The 12615-nt window shown below is 45.7% G+C and overlaps 1 protein-coding gene across 1 annotated transcript in view; it reads left to right on the top strand.

Annotated features, from left to right (window-relative positions):
* The first annotated feature begins 5290 nt into the window (after window positions 1-5290).
* Window positions 5291-12615, top strand: part of HMG20A (high mobility group 20A) — a 40057-nt gene continuing 32732 nt past the window's right edge. Inside the window, exon 1 of the mRNA XM_066558630.1 lies at window positions 5291-5418. The gene's annotated coding sequence lies outside the window, so the exon portion shown is untranslated. The remainder of the gene's footprint in view (window positions 5419-12615) is intronic.

Below are 12615 nucleotides of genomic sequence, written 5' to 3'. Positions count from 1 at the left end.
TTCTGACAGCAAGACCCTGGGAGCTGGAAGGCTGGATATAAATATATACATGCAGAACTTACATCTCCTGCATTACAGACTGTCTTCCTCCTCTGGGGAGCTTTGCAGAGAGGCCTGTGTAAATACAGGCATGCATCCAAGAGGGAACATTTTAGGATTGAGATCAGTTTTACAAAAACATGGAAGGTCAAACTGTGAACACTAAACAGCTTCCTACAGAACCCATAGCCAACAATACAATAACCCAAATCTGCTTGAACACCAATAACCTTGCTTTGGCAAATTCTGTGCTAGTAGCAGTATTTTCTGAAATAGCACTAACTTTATCAAGTCAGTGATCTTACTTTTTAGCACCACACTGAACTGGCATCTCAGACAAGATGTTACTAAAACAAGTATTGCTAGAAGCCTACAATGTTTAGCCTGGCATGATTTTTATCCATTTGTTTACTGTGATTTCCAAAACTTTGCTAAAAATGTCTCCTGCAGTCAACAGTGACTGCATTAAGACAGTTGAGCATTTTTCAGCACTTATATTTAAACACATGTAAGGCTTTACAACTGAAATATTACTCTTAAGGAAAATATGGGATAAAGTCTACAAAGAGAAAGATTTTAAAATGCCTTTCCTGGACAATATTTATATTTTTTTTACACTTTATGTAGATAAAATACTTCCCCCCCCCACTTCCCCTGAACCAAAGACGTAAAAAAGGAAATCCATTATAGATTGATTACAAAACACTTCTCTAAGAGGTATGGCTCAAAACTGAGTTTGTCTTCATCCTGCACAGCAATATGTGATTACTAGGAGGAGATAAATGATGCCTGAGGATCCCAGGGGTTCTGAAATCCTGTTGTTCTTGTTGTCATCTGAACAGACAAACTCAAAAACATTTGTGGTAAATCCATTTTGTAACTTGGTGAGCTAACATGATAACTTTTATAATAGCTGAATGCATCCCAAGAGAAATTCAATTCAAAGAAGGTGACCTCAGAGTTACACCCACTGTGTAGTTTTCCTCTATCCACATTTTGCACTATCAGGCAATCTCAAATCAACCCAGTCCACTTAAAGAGATATGGGAAAAGAAATTGCTTGAGTCACTCAGCTACTTATCTATCTAAGGCAAAAGGGAAACTGAAAATTTCTTACACAGTTGATAATTTCTGCTTTTGATTTGGAAAACACAGAGCCCACGGCGCTAAACCACAATTTATGGAAATTGCAGCTCAAATACTGGACAACTAGTTAGAATTATTACCAAGTAAAAACAAGCCATTTATCCTTGTCACTGATGTTGTAGGGATTCTAAAGCTGTCACGTTCTCCCCAGTGTACACTGTTGACTTGCTCCACTTCACCCTGCTTTAAAACAGTGAAAGTCAACTAGCAACTCTTCCTCCAGTTTGCAGCCTGTATTTTTCCACTCTAGATATAAAACTGTATGGTAATGGAAATTCTGCATTATTGTGCTGATCCATATGAAACAATAGAAGTACTTCAGCCTTAGGCCAATGTAAATTCCAGCGCAACTCCTGGTCCTCACAGAGGAGCTGTGCGGGAGCACAGGAAGGTGGGAAGACTGGTAATGCCAAGTGAGGCTCTGCAGACAAGGTCCCTGCAGCAGCCTGTCCCGAGTAATGCACTCACAGAACGGGCTCCATCCACCCCTCCAGGTATCAGCACGGAGAACCCAAAGCCTTTTCCCGTGGGTCCGAGGCTACACAGCTCCTCCTCCAAAATCCACGGGACTTTACATACACAGAGTGTGGAATTTCCCTCACTGGTGATTTTTGGCTGCCACTAACAGCCAGTAAATTCTATATATGGCTGCAAATAACTTGACATTCTCTCTCTCAACTTTGCTACAGTTATTAAACCAAAACACGTTCTACAAATTATTATTTTTGTACTCAAAGTAGGTTAAAAACATCTGGAGGTGTTAACAGCAGGAAGATAAGAAAGTTACATTTTTAGTTCCCCTGTCAGTTGTTTCCTTTCACACTACAGGCACTCCACAACCTTCTCAGCGCTTTGCACCAGCTCAGCACCATCTCCGCGTCAGAGCCGAGGCATTTGCATTTCGATGCGCTGCCCGTAGCCGAACGTCAGCTCTGACACACCGAGTGCACGGGAGGGAGCAGCTCGGCAGGATTCCCGGCAGGATTCCCGGCAGCACAGCAAGGGGGACAGCGCGGGGCACCTCGGAGCCCACCCGGCAACCCTTGGGGGCTCTGCCAGAGGGGCTCCAACAGCCTCACAATCAAAAAATAACTATTAGCGCTGCCTGAAACACAACCTCTCTCATCAGAGAGCAATCAGAACAAGAGAAGCAGTGACAAGGGGGAAAGCTGCAGATCCCTTCAGAGAAAAGGGCAAAGAAAACGTGGGCCATTAGCAGGGATGGGATAGTGTGATCCTAAACCGGGCTGAGAGGCAGCTGGAGGGAAAAGGGAGCCTAAGAGCAAAGACTAAACAGGAAAAGGAAAGGAGACACTCGGGAGTGTAAATTCAGGAACAAGGTAGAGAAAACATGTTACAAGTTAAGTTAGAGGAAGTTTTTTACATACGTATTTTTCCTAGCACAATACAGAACAGTATCACTAGCCCGACTGTAACTGTCAATATTATGACCCTTATCAATAGATTACAAGAGTTATCATAATATTTTGCTATCCTCTTTAGAAAAAAGAAATTAGTCAACATTTAGGAGTCATTTAGCCAAATAGCATCCTCCCCTTTATTTTTCTTTAAATGACCGACTCCAACCAATTCCTTTACTTGGAAAGTAAACAGGAAATAATAGATATATTAGCAAACATGTGTGGAAATGGATTTTCTGAAGAGCTGAAAAGTCAGAAACACAAATTACCCAAGAAGTGGGAATAGTATTTTGTCTCTTTGCTCTCTTTCACTGAAAGAGCCATAAGACTTGCAGCTACGTAGGAAATGCTGTTCCTTCAAACAAACTCTATGCTCTAAAGTAGAAGGAAATGCAAACATTGCATCCATTATGAACTGCAGCTGAGTGAAAGTGCCTACCTGCAGCCAGGCCAGGAAGCAAAGTCTGCTGGTTCCTTGTTCTGCAGCTGGTACCTCCTGCCCAGGCTCAGGAATCACCTGAGCCCCACCTGCCACTGCTCAGGTGAGGAAGGTGTAGTTGAGCCAAAGAGGTCTGTCCAAAAAGGTAATTCAGGAAATCTGTGACTGAATTATCTACATGGGATATCCTAGCAATACGGTAAAGCCATCAGGAAATGAATACAGAAGATTAATCATGGAAAGTTACTCATGGAAAAACTGGTAATTCCTTTTTGCATAGTTCTGTATTTTAGAGAATAAAACAAAATTTTCCTAAAAACACACTAAGCAGTAACTCTGCCAGGAAGATGCTTCATCTGGATAAAACAACTTAGCTACTTTACAGACACAACCTTGTAAGCCAGTATGAAGCTAGATTAAGAGCTCTAACAAGTCCAAACAACCAAATAAAATCTCTACAAGTATTTGCCACTCTTGCTACACCTCTTGATTCAGACTGTCTAGAGGAGATTGTAAGTCAAGCAAAAGTCACACAGAAGGAAGTAGATCCAGTCTGTCACAAAGGCAGTTGTTCAGCTGGCAATTTTAAGCAAGTTAAAGTAAACTTTCTAACTATAGAACCTAATTATTGGAATTCCATAAAGTCTTGGTTCCTAAAACAACTGTGTGTTCTTTCCTTCATGCCCATATATCTCCATATGTTATTTTTTCTGTAAATATCTGGAAATAAAATGTTTTAGCAGACATCAGACAGCCTTTAAGTCACAGCAAGTAAGGGGAAAAACTTTAGAGGCACTTACGAAGTGGTTAAAGAAGAATGAGCTCTACAAAAGTAAATAGCAAAGACCTAAAGTAAACAGAAATTATGCTATCTGAGAAGGAGCCCCTATTAAATCCGAGGTCAGAGATCCACCAGAGAACATTCCTCCTTGCCCTGTGCTCACCTCGGAGCAGCCTGGCCATTCTGCATCAGGTATCAGCTGCTCCGCAAGTAGCAGACAACTGCAAAGTATCCACATCGTTTCACTTGTTGTCCCACGCGAATCCCAGCGTTCCCAGCCCAGCCTCAACTTCACCCTCAATAAAAACTGGCAAACAGACCGACCCACCTACAAATCCGAAACCTTCGAGAGAAAGGACCGAGAGGATGGAATGCGGCTACACACGTACGCGCTAACACGTAAAGCCTTTCAAGTCAGTAATTGGTAATAATAACAGAGCAGGGACAGAGCCCCGGCAGGAGCAGCATCCACCCGGCACCCCCAGCAGCTCTATCCCGGCAAATTCCTCGAAGGTGTCAGCGCGGCGGCAGGCGCTCCCCGGCGGGGCGGGGGATGGCGCCGCACGCTCCCAGCCGCGCTGCGGGCTCGGCCAGCGCCCGGGGCTGCCGGCGAGCACCCGGGGGCCCCGCGCCGCCCCCGGGGGCGAGGGCGCCGCTCGGCCCCGTGGGGGCCCCGGCGCGGCTGCCGGCGCCAGACGGGCTCTGCGGGCGCCGCTGCGACCGGGACCGCGGCGGGGCGAGGGGAGCCGGGGGACCCGAGGGGAGGGAGTGACGGGCAGGCGGCGGCTGCGCCCCGCCGGAGCCCTGCTCGCTGCCCCCGCCGCGGCCCCGCTGAGGAAAGCTGACTGCCGCCGCCGCCACCCCCCGGCCTCCCCTCCCGTCTCTCACCTGGCAGGGGCTCCCCGGCCCCGCAGCGCCTCCCGCGGGGAGGCGGCGGCTGCACCCCGGAGGCTCCGTGCGGGCTGGGACTGGGGCTCCGTTCCCGCCGGGCCCCGGCGAGGACGCGGCTCCCGGGACGGGGCTGCGACCGCCGCGCCCGCGCGCAACAACCAACTCCGGGTGCCGCCCCCCGCGCGCGCACCGCGGCGGGAAGCCCCGCCCCTCGCTCGCTCATTGGCTGCCGGCGGTGAGAGGGCGTGGCGCCACCGCGGGGCGGTGCGAGGCCTTCGGGCGGCCAGGAGAACCGCCGCGAGAAGACTACAACTCCCGGCGTGCACCGCGCGCGGGCCTTTAAATACGTTCCGTCAGTTCGCGCGCGCGTGTGTGTAGAAAGCATGTGCTTCCGCCTGCGGTGGTGAAGTAGTCCCGTTTCGTGGTTTGAATTCCAGCCCCGCGCTGGGCCGCTGAGGGGAGCGGAACTGTAGGTGCCGAGCCGGGAGTGCTCCTGATTTGGCTGGGCCTTCTCCCGAGGGGCTCCTCCGGGGGAGGCGAGAGGGCCTCGCTGAGGCGGGAGCGGAGAGATCCCAGCAGGCGGGGATGTAAGGTGGCCGTGCGCGTGAGGGAGGCGCGGCGGCTGCGCGGGCTGAGGGGACCCGGCTGAGGGGACGCGGCCACCCCCGGCGACCCCGGCCCTGGCCGAGAGCCGCCGGCAGGTCAGTAGGGACGAGCCCGCCGCCCCTCCTCGGCCGCGGCGGGCAAGGAGCCGGCGGGCGGCCGCGGGTGCCTTGGCCCGCCGTGAGGGGGGCTGGGGGAGCCGCCGGAGCTCACGGGGGGTGAGGGGGAAGAACCGGATGAGGGTCTAAGTGCTTGGCTTTCGGTGTTCTCCATTATATATCTTTCCACGGTTCCCCCAAAGCGATATTTCATGGCTTTTAAGTTCTATTTATTTGTCCTTTCTGTAGGTCCACTTAACGTTCCCTTGTCAAGCAGGTGATTTATTACGGCATGATTTTCTGATGCTTCTCTCCAGGTTTCCGCACTCAGTTCCTCGTTCCTGGGGAACCAAGTCTCTTATTCCGAGGTGGTAGAAAGAAGCCCCGACCCTGGGGTTGGAGACACCGGGGCCTCGTGCTTTGCGAGGCGCCATTCATTCCAATCCTCTGGAAAACCAGCGCTAGGGCGAGAAGGAGCAAGGGCAGGGGAAATAGAAATAAAAGAGCTCCTGCTCTCTAAAGTAGCGGCCTCCAGCTTTTTTTGGCTGTCAATAAAGAACACTTTTTATCATGCATTTCTCATGTATATAGATTTATTGGCTTATCAGTTATCTACATGTAGTGCTGTTTGGGTATATATGTTATGAAACATACTCAGACATAGAAGTTGAGAAAGGATAAGACAAAAGGGAAATAGACTGTATTTTAAGACATTAATCCATAAAGCTGCAAATAATGTAACTTTTTTTAGTTTGCCTTGCATGTGACCCCCTTGACCACTTTTAGAGCACATTTATGTTGTTCTGAAGTGACCATTCTTAACTTCTGAGGAGTGTAAACATAAACTGCTGATGAAAACAAATAATTTATTTTTCATAACTTTTCTTTTTAATCCTGGCCACATGTGTAGGGACACAACCTATTTGAAGATAGTGAAATGATAGTGAAATGCTGTTTTACTCTTGGCTTTTTTCACACCTGTATCATATGCCTGTTAGAAGGGATGAGATATTCATTATTTCTAGAACTATATCTCTCGGTGGCAGGTACTGTAACTTCAGAGTTCAGGAAATTGAGGGAAACTGGTAATTTTTTTCCCTGTCCTTAGAAATCTGGCATGTCTTGAAATAGTTGAGAAGTTTGGCTTAAAAATGGTGTCTAAAGTGTTTGAGTTAGTCTTTGAAATCCTAAGTTAACTCTTATATAGGATCCCAGCAAAATGTTAGAAAAATGAGAGATTGTGTGATCTGACCACACTGTCCTGGTTATAAATGGATTTTTGTTCCTTTGGTTGCCCCTGGTGGAGCACACAGAGGGTATGTGGTGATGACCTTTCATGGCTCAGAAGAGGGAGGAGAGAATCGTGTTCCTTTAGTACCTGAGGCTCGGGTCCAGCTCCTGTACCTGACTGTTAGAAAGTGACTGTAACAATTTCTGGTGCTCTGCAATAAAGGAACCACAAGGAGAGAGATTCTCACTGTTTACACCGTGTGCTCCGCAGGGGATTTCCCTGGCCCAGCTCAGGCTTGCAGGGTATGGCCAGCCCTGCCCCCAGAGCTGAGCTCGCTGTGCTGCTGCTGCCAGCCCTGACTGTGAGCTGTGCTTTTGCTTGTGTGGCATCACAGTGTTACTGTCAGGGCACAGGAATGGAGGGAATTGTGCACGGCTGTGTTGGGGCTGACTTTGTAACCTTTGTCGGTGTCTGTTCCCAGTGAAGTTAAATGAAGTTAACAGTGAAGTTAAATGAAGGGTCGCTCATTATCCACGTGTGTCTCCTCACCTGCCACAGCAGCTCAGCCTTCCATGCTAATTGCTGCTCCTTGACTAAATTGGAAGTGTTTTAGGACCAGTTATTCAATGGGATTTTTCTCAAGCTTACTGCCTCATCCAAGTTTCTAATATTCTTGCTGTACTTCTTGCCCTCTCCAGGCTGTGGGTGAAAAATTGAAGTATTCTTGCTCAGCATGGCTGCAGTGCACACAGAGCTGTGCTTGGGGTTTTTTGAGTGTTGTGGCATGTGCTGTGAGGAATTGTTAGAGAATAAAATAATGGAGATACTCTGGATAGTGATCTATGGGAGAGATGGTGACTCAAGGGAACAGGCCTTTACAATTTTGAGGGCAGTAGGTGAATACAGAAAAGTTGTCTTTTTTTCCCCAGTTGTTCATGTACCTTTTAATAAAATGCTGTTTCAATTTATAATGTGAGTGGCTTGGGAGTCCCAAAATGAAGTTGCTTTCTGCATTCTTTCTAGATTTTTGTTTTTTTTACTTCAGTGATTTCCCTTAGAAAGAGAGGGAAAATGTTTCTTGTGTTCATGGAAGCTGTTAAGCTTCTGCTATTTTTAAGACAAGAAGAGCGATCAATAAACACACTTCCACACAAAGTGTTCACAAGGTATGAATTACTAAGTGTAGGTGGTTTTCAGAAGCCCCTGGTTTTTCCAGAGGATTGGAAGCAGGTAAATGATGGTTTTTCCAGAGGATTGGTTTATGGAAGCAGGTAAGGCTAGTTGATGGCCATTTGCAATACACAGTCAGTTAAAGCTTTATTGCTGTAGGTCAGGCTCCATGGCAGGATGGGCAGTGTTGGCCACACTGGGGGGTTGTGGCTCCTTCCTGCCCAGTGCCACCAGCAGCACTGCTGGCTCTGATGGCACCTGTTGGTTTTTGCTGGACTTGGGCTCCGTGGTCCTTGTGGGTCCTTTCCAACTCTGCATATTCTGTACTCTGTGGTGCAACCTGTAGTCTGATTCTGGACCTGGAATTGTGGGGGCAGAGCAGCCACATCTGGGTTTGTGCAGGCACTGCCAGTGGGACAGGTCTGGTGATAAGCATTTCATTACCAGACTAGTCTGTTTTAATCTCTTGCATAATGGGATTGTTGGGATGTATATGGTAAAGCTATTTGTATGCACATTAATCCCACAGATGACTAATTCTTGTTAAAGGAATAACTTGCATTGTTCATAGCTGTTGTTTTAGCTGTTCAAAGCTGGGACTGACATTTGATTTCTGAAGCTCTACTTGGTAGCACTTTGACAAGGACAGCTTTTGATGAGTTGCAGCTGCACCTACTTTTGAGTGTGTTTATTTGTGAGAAATCTTCATTCTGTGGTATAGGGAAACAAAACCATTTAACTGTGGAATACCTTCCAAGTTTCTTCCAAGCTCTAAATGTTTTAGGAAATCTTTTTTGTTCCTAGACCTTACATTTGTAAGTTCTGATGTACTTGGAAAAAAACCTGTCTTTCAGAAACATTAGGAGCATTATTGGCTAGAGTGTTTTAACAGCAAATATGTTAAAAACAGCCTGTGCTGTGTTGCCTTCATTAATGATTTTAATCCTAGAAACAAATAATCCTGCACTGTTCTGCAGGAGACTGTGGCAAAAGCTGACTTGGCTGACTGATTTCAGTCTTTTGGACCATACATCTCTCCTGGCATACAGTGAATTGCAAAATAAATCTTATATTTCACTATTTCTGAAATTCCTGTGACTTGGATTGTTTATACTGTTTCTTCATGTAAAAAGGAATGGAAATCTAAGACATTGGAATGTGCCTTTTGTGCATCATGGCTGGGATAGGTAATGAGGTGAGCAGTGGGCACCCTTAGCCTGCAGCTCAGGATACTGGGATAGCATGAAAATGGCAAAGGATGGTTTGGTCACAAGATTGAGTGGCAGAAGGCATTGTGGCTGACAACAAAAACCTGTGAAGTGCATAAGAGAATGAGGGTAGTCAAAGTGCTGGTTATTAGTTGACTTCAAGAGGCTTAAGACTGACAGGATTTATTTCTGGATCCTTTTTTCCATTTTTTTTCTTCCCCTAACAAGTGCAAAACACAGAGGATTTCTCAGCAATTTAGTGAATTAACAGGGGAAAAGTCTACTTTTGTTTTATTATTGTGTTCAAATATGAAAAGATGATAAATTCATAGCTTTAATTATACGGTGGTGTCTGAGGGATTGTTTGCAGCCAAAAGAAATTCAGCAGTTTTCAACTGCCCTTCAAAATGTCATCTGTAGAACTTGCCAGGCTTTGTTTGGAGGGGCTCTCAGTCTTAACCAAATGGTGGTTAAAGCAGGTCTGACTTGGCTGTGTCTGTTCTGTAGTTCCTTTTATTTCAGGTAAGTAGTATGGCATGAATTAGTGGGGGTTTTGTGAATTTTTGTGTTTGTTACTTAAGAAATAAACTATTTGTTCCTCTTGGAATTCCCGTGGCTGCTGTTTTGAAGCCTTGGATATAAGGCAGTGTATTTCTTCTTAACTTTGGAGTATTGTTTGCTGAAATCCAGTAATTGGCAAAACATCTAGTAATGGAAATGAGAGAGATTTGGGGAGAATGGACTTTGTGTAAGAATAGGCTAAGTAATCTCAGGCTGGTGTCCAGGCCATAATTCTGTGTTCAGCAAAGGCTGAGTTCCTGATGTAACAGCATCAGTGCCCCATACCAATATGGAGGATGTGCTGTGCCTAGCAATGTATGGCAACTGTCAATCTCCACAGCTGGGAAAGCAGTGGAGAGAGAGCTGTGCAAAACAAGTTCTGGTAATGGCATGAGACTGTACAGGACAGAAAACAGATCAACACAGAGCAAGGTGCTGGAAACAGTAAACTGTGAATCTTCTGTCACACTTCCAAATCTGGAGTTTGCTAACACTGCATTTCTGACAGGAAAACTGGGGAGCCAGGAGGGTGTTCCCAGTGCGGGATAGTGGCACATGGAGGTGAGAGAAGAAAGCTTGGAGTACAAGCTTTGTAGTTTGTCGTTTTAGGGGTGTTGTTTCCTTACTTGTATTCTACCCTGGCTGTGGTGCTGCTCTTCTGCCCCAGTTCTCCCCGTCTTGCTTTAAGAGCAGTCTGCCTTGTTTGAATTTTCTCTTATCCAGGACATTTACAAAGGTACCTCCTGATACCTAAAGGATAAAAAAGTAAGACTTACTGAAGTAGGATATTCAGTTTAATGCTACCATCTCTTCAAATATACAAACATCTTGTTGGAATATCTCAATAATCACAAATTCTGTGAGATTTCTAGAGCAGAGGAGCAAAGGTTCAGAGTCTCCAGAAGTCCTGAAATATTGGCATATTGGAATGCATTTTTTCCAGCCCTGACATCTAGTCAGTAACCATCATAGGTAACCTCCTAAAATCTCTGGAGCAGAGATTGTGCTGGCTCTGGGTGCATTTACTGCAGTATGTTGTAGCTGCTACTGCACATGACTCATGCTGCTGCTGAAATGAAACTGAGATAACCAATATTTGACTAAATCCTCACTGTTTCAATATGTGGGAAACGTGACAGAATAGACTCCAACTTCTCTTTGCTGAGCTTGAGATAAGAAATTGCTGCAATTCATGTAAGATATGACAAGCCAGTATAATAAATAATAAGAAGAAATTAATCAGAATTGTAGAATTGAAGTTCTTTTTCCAGACTTATGGGAAAGAATCTCATCTTTCATCAGGAGAATAAATGTTTGCTTTAGATTGGAAAGGGGGAAAAAAGTCATGTCAGTTAATGATATAACCCTAATTTTTTTGGTAATCATATTTTGTCCCACTTAAGACTATTTTGGGGCCCTCTGTTACTGGAATAGCTTGAAATGTTCTTCGTTTCTGGCAGCAGTGGAATTTTGGGGAGAGCTGAATGCAGCCTGTGGAGTTACAGCAATGTACATCACTAACTCCTGGCTGTGTAACTCACATCCCTTTTTCTTCTGCCAGCTGCTTGTTGGATCCTTTGCTGAGCCATTTCACCCTTTCATTTGCCATAAACTAATTTGGTAAATGAACTAAATGCTCTTCTGTTTCTTCAGCATGCTGAAGCACCATGTGGTTTGTCCAGGGAACAGGTGCCAGGCTGAAAGATGATGCTCTAGGAGTAGTTGGTAGCTCAACAGGCTTAGGCTGCAGTGAAACCATAGCCTAAGGCAGTGGACAGCTGCTGTCTGCACCTTCCAGCACCTGGCTTGTCTTCATGCAGGCAGAGGATCCTTCTGGATGCTTCTCTGGATGTCTTGTGAGAACTGCAGCCCACTGCTGGCAGAACAAATCCCCAAAGTTATCTTGGTGGTTGGAGGTGGCTCTTCAGGCTTGATACGACTTTACCACGCATGGCAGTGGGAGTTCCCATGCACATTCTTTTTCAATTAGCTCTGGTATTTCTTTGAGCCCTTCCTTTCAACTGTGCCTAGTTGGAGATCCTGAGCCTCCTCTCTTTCCTGGGAATCCCCCAAAGGGAAGAGTTAGGGAGTTCAGTAGCTCTGTAAAATGTCCAATAAGCTGTAACCAGCTGAGAAAGGGGGAAAGGGCAAGACCTTCCTCTTTGCAGCAGCCAGTTACTGCTTTGTAAACTATCAAAATCTAGGTTGTATCAAAATATACAAAGCTTGAGCCATTAGAGAAATACAATTTTCAGGCCTCCTCCATCTTAGGCCACCAGTATTTTGCTGGTCTCCCATTCTGTGTCAGTTGAGAGCTGTGTCTCAATCGTGTGACATCACCAGGATCCTGTAAATTGTTCACTAACGCCAAACATGTACTTGTAATGTAGAAGCACAAATATTTTTTCTTAAAGCTCTGAATATAGGAAAGAGGTGAGAGAAAAGCTTCTGAATCATATTAGTTTGATCCCTGCTTTCTAAATGTCAATTTCGAATAACAGATAGTGCATGATTCATATTGCTTGCTGATGGTTTTGAACAAAATGCCATCAGTTTAAAACTTCTGGGTTATTTGTGGAGAGGTAATGTGACAAGTGCTTTTTCAGTAGTTGTGCTTGACTAACCTGGTTCAGCTTTCTGTTTTTAAAGAATGTACTCAAGCAAACCAGACTTGATACTTGGTGCCATTAAAACAAGCCCAGCTCTGGACAGGTGTGGGCTGGGAAAGCCTCCTTGGCAGCATTGACATGAGGAGGTGTTGGAGGTGACAGGATAATCCAGCTTGGGAACATTAGCATTTAGTGAAGCTTGAGCAGCTAAGCCTTAGGTATAAATAAGAGTACAGAAGAATCTGAACAGGCAAGGTAGAACACGTGTCTGCTGCAGCTGGCACTGGTGCTGCTGCAGCTGCTTTGGAATTCAGAAAGGGTTGCTAGAACACTGGAAAAAGATCCATTTGAACATGAGTTTAAGGCATATTTTAACTCCTAAAAATACAGGCAGGTGCAGCTTTAACTTCTTGAAATG

The sequence above is a fragment of the Molothrus aeneus genome, chromosome 13 (assembly GCF_037042795.1).
Source record: "Molothrus aeneus isolate 106 chromosome 13, BPBGC_Maene_1.0, whole genome shotgun sequence".
NCBI classification, from domain to species: Eukaryota; Metazoa; Chordata; class Aves; order Passeriformes; family Icteridae; genus Molothrus; species Molothrus aeneus.
This window is presented reverse-complemented; position numbering and strand designations above follow the sequence as displayed.